The 5,000-nt window shown below is 44.3% G+C and overlaps 1 pseudogene; it reads left to right on the forward strand.

Moving 5' to 3' along the window:
- The window catches only part of LOC143260063 (large subunit ribosomal RNA), a 10,346-nt pseudogene that overhangs the window by 3,310 nt on the left and 2,036 nt on the right, over positions 1 to 5,000 (forward strand).

The raw sequence follows: 5,000 nt of genomic DNA on the forward strand, positions 1-5,000 counted from the left end.
GAGACCTGTAAAAATACGTATGAGACATACGCCGGATTACGCCAGCATCAACGGAGGACTCACATCGAGAACTACAATACCGCCGATCTCGATCTCCACAATAAACGCCTCGCTTCTTCGAGGGCTCAATATACCGATGATGAGATCAGAGCAATAGCCCACGATGAAATAGATATTACTAAAAATGCAAAGTTATTAGGAAAAGAAATAATTAAAATTCTATCAGAAAAATCCGGCCGCTCTTTTGACGGTATTAAAAAATTAAGACAAAAAGAAAAATACAAATCATACCTCAGTGAAGCCCTCGACGAGGTGGGCCAGACCAATATCTTGAGTACCTGCCCGTTGGTGCCGCGGGTGCTGCTAACCAGATGTGACGATCCTCGCGCGCGCGGAGACATCGACACACGCGAAGCGACATCATCTCCGCACAGTACAATTATACCTGATGATATACGCAACATCCTGGCTGATCTTAAAGTACAAGTAGGCCATCACATGGCAGAAATTATTGAAAATGCCCTGTCTAACACACCTTCTGAAGACACCATGTTAATGATGGACCAATACATAGAAAACTTAACATCATATGTTGCTTCGCTCGCTGATGAAACCGACGAATACAATGAAAATAGTAACTCAGTAGATAAAACCCATAAAACTAGTAACAAGAAAAATAAATATAATAAAAGCAATAAACAAAATAAAAATAATAAATACAATAAAAACAATACAAGCAACAACAGAGTTATAAATACAATAGACGATAAAAATAATAAAAATAAATTAAATAACTATCAGAACGAAAACAAGAATAAAAATAACAGTAAAAAGAACAAGCATAGCAATAAATGCAATGAAAGTAATAAAAGAAAAGGCAACCGCGCTAAAAGGATAGCGACTGATTACGCCAGATTCCAAAAACTCTATAACAAAAACCCAACCCAACTGGCTGAGCATATAATTACCGGAAACCCACTCAACATTACAGAATCTCCGACGATAGAATCATTTGAAGAATATTATTCTAAACTATTTGAACACAAGGATGTCGAATGGAAACCTCAGAAGCGAAAAACAGATACCAATAGTAATATCAACCTTTCAAATCCGATATCACCGACCGAGATACACGAGCAACTTACCAGGATGAAACAATCCGCTCCAGGCACCGACGGAATTGATCGATCGACTCTTAGGCAAATGCCACGCAAGGAGCTGTGTGCACTATTGAATATTGTATGGGGAATGAAGACGTTACCCTCTGTGCTAAGATCGAACAGAACAACACTGTTACCTAAATCCGGCGACTTGATGGACCCAAAACAATGGCGGCCCATAACCATCTCAAGTCATATACTGCGCCTACTAAATAAAATCATCGTGTCGCGCCTTGAGAATGAAATACCTCTGTTTCACACGCAAAGAGGCTTCACGAGAACCGACGGGATAATGGCTAATAGTACCATCCTACAAACACTAATTAAATTAAGCCGCGAAAAATCGAAACCTTTCACTATACTATCTATAGATTTAGCTAAAGCATTTGACTCTGTTAACATCATTTCAATAATAGACGCACTAATCAGAAAAAACGTAGACGCTCATACAATAGAATACATCGAAAACAATTATAACGACATAACCACAATACTCGAATGCCACGGATCCCGATCCAATCCTATACCTATAAAACGCGGCGTGAAACAGGGTGATCCCATGTCCGGTTTCCTATTTAATTTAGTGCTAGACCAGCTCATGATACAACTTAATGAGTGTGAGGGTGTTGATGTGGGAGGCACCAGGATACGGGCATTAGCTTTTGCCGATGACATCGTGATGGTGGCTCCCACTCCCAGTGCGATGCGAAGTAATATCCGGATCGTCGAGAAATTCTTCCACAAACACGGGCTGCAAGTGAACCCATCTAAATGCGCCATCTTACAGAATCTACGCGTCCCTGGAACGAAAAGGCTCGTAGTTGATACGCGGCCCAAACTGCAGATTAATAAAAGCCCGATCCCAACATTGGGTGTCGCGTCACAATTTAAATACCTCGGCCATGTATATAGATACCGCGGTGCTATCTCTCCATCTCCATCAAAGCTTGAAGGCATGCTCAAAAATCTTAAAACTAGTCCTTTAAAACCATGGCAGAAACTGAACATACTGCACAGGTACCTCATTCCTCGTCTTCACCATAGTCTGCAAACAATGGACATAAACAAAAAAAAAAAAAAAAAAAAAAAAAAAAAAAAAAAATTAAAGTACATAGATAATTGCATAATAAAATTTGTAAAAAATATACTACACTTACCAACTACCACACCAACTCCATATATACATGCTCCTTTAAGCAGCGGTGGACTAGGCATTCCATCGCTTACAATCCACATTGCCGCTATGTACTTACGCCGATTGGAGCGCTTGAGAGCCCGTGGCGACAGCGAGATACAGTGCGTTATGGAATCTTCGATAGTCCAACATATAATGCGAAAGCTCAACAATATCCTTGGGAGCATCGCGACACCATCTAAACAAATGATTCGTAAACATTGGTCCGAGCAACTCCATCGCTCCGCGCTAGGCTCTGGTCTCGCCCTGATGACCCCAGGTTTATCTTCGTGGATATACAACCCACCTAATTTCTGGAAGGGTCGAGACTACATCGGAGCAATCAACCTAAGGATTGGGTTACTCCCCACCAAGGGAGCCCCCTATATGAAAGATACTGATTGCCGCAATCCATCCTGCGCAGGGACACGCGAATCCTTATACCATATATTACAGCGATGTCCGGTTACGCATTATACACGCATCAATAGACATGACAATGTGAACAAAATAATCAAAACTGCAATCGAAAAAACAAAAACCAAGATAGAACAAATTCCCCGTTTTACTACCAAAGAAAATAGATACGTACCAGACTTGATAACAATAGACAATGATACCGCATATGTAATTGAAACAACAGTAGCCTACGAGACTAAACAGACATCACTGTTAAATGCGTACAATATCAAAAAGGACAAATACAGTACACCGGATCTAGTCGAAAAGATTAAAAATACGTACCGCGTGTCTCATGTGGAAGTAATGCCGCTCGTGGTTGGCGCTCGTGGTTGTTGGCTTGATTCCGGCGATGATATAATCAGAGAGTTTGGTCTATCACACAGGCTGAAACAAATTATTTGCACTACCGCCCTACAATGGGGTGTATCTATCCACCGGCAATTCATGAGCTCTGTGTGGAGGAGGCCGCGACATAACATCCGCGTGCATTGACGGGTTATACTCGGACCCGCTCTGAACATCCTCGCGCAAATAAAATCAATTCCTACAATAATAAAAAAAAAAAAAAAAAAAAAAAAAAAAAAAAAAAAAAAAAAAAAAAAAAAAAAAAAGTTTTATTGATTCTTTTGTTATATTAATCCATTATTATAAATTGTTGTATTAATCCATTAAAAAAAACTTATTTCTTTAGTTTTATTTACATCGCGTCACTAATTACTACGCCTTTTGAATAGCGTCGATTTATCATATAAATGGTATGCCTACCAGCGGGCCGCAAGCAAAATACACTGGAAATATTGTTGCGAAACACAACTCGCCTAACAAATGTTATAGCCAAATGCCTCGTCATCTAATTAGTGACGCGCATGAATGGATTAACGAGATTCCCATCTGTCCCTATCTACTGGTCTCCAAAGTCCAACCCCGCCTCCACGCGGCGGAGACCGGGCAACGCAAGTCTGTATTTGCGGCAAAAAGGGCTATGGCACCCGCCCTGCCTAGTCCCATCCTTCCCCATCACAGATTCCTCCCCATCACGGTTTTGTGGAGCTGAACGGCCGCGGTGCTTGCGTGAGGTGCTTGACACCCGCTACCGTAGCTGGCGAAGCTCCGCTACGCCAACAGCAACATGCCTATCTTCGCTAGACGGGCACCAACCATGTGCAGCCGCCTAGTTACGCCAATAGGCAAAGAACAACCAACACACGCCACCCTAGCACGCTGCATAATCATTGCTGACGTGTAGAAGAAAGGGGGTGAATACATGTGGCAGAGTGCCGTCACTGCGGAGGGCGGTGGCGGGCACCCGCTGCCGCGGTCAAGCGGCAAAGCAAAACCCTCCTAATAACCTTCTATACACAGTTGGAGTAGGTAGCACAGCCTACCCAACTCAAAACAAACTTGAAAACTCCTTACACGGACAAGGAGTCAAGACTGGGTCTTCCGTACCCAGCCTAATGAACGTTGAACGAAGGCGGCGATTTACCCACGTTCGGACCCCTCGTAGGTGTTCCGTCGGGGGGTAGGTACTAAAGTTTTGTGTATGCCAACATGGCGAGGAAACATATCTGCGCCACCTCCGCGGTGGCCAGATTCGCAATAATTGTCCCTATCTACTGGTCTCCAAAGTCCAACCCCGCCTCCACGCGGCGGAGACCGGGCAACGCAAGTCTGTATTTGCGGCAAAAAAGGGCTATGGCACCCGCCCTGCCTAGTCCCATCCTTCCCCATCACAGATCCCACCCCATCACGGTTTTGTGGAGCTGAACGGCCGCGGTGCTTGCGTGAGGTGCTTGACACCCGCTACCGTAGCTGGCGAAGCTCCGCTACGCCAACAGCAACATGCCTATCTTCGCTAGACGGGCACCAACCATGTGCAGCCGCCTAGTTACGCCAATAGGCAAAGAATAACCAACACACGCCGCCCTAGCACGCTGCATAATCATTGCTGACGTGTAGAAGAAAGGGGGTGAATACATGTGGCAGAGTGCCGTCACTGCGGAGGGCGGTGGCGGGCACCCGCTGCCGCGGTCAAGCGGCAAAGCAAAACCCTCCTAATAACCTTCTATACACAGTTGGAGTAGGTAGCACAGCCTACCCAACTCAAAACAAACTTGAAAACTCCTTACACGGACAAGGAGTCAAGACTGGGTCTTCCGTACCCAGCCTAATGAACGTTGAACGAAGGCGGCGATTTACCCACG

This window comes from Megalopta genalis, chromosome 9 (genome assembly GCF_051020955.1).
Source record: "Megalopta genalis isolate 19385.01 chromosome 9, iyMegGena1_principal, whole genome shotgun sequence".
Lineage (NCBI taxonomy): Eukaryota > Metazoa > Arthropoda > Insecta > Hymenoptera > Halictidae > Megalopta > Megalopta genalis.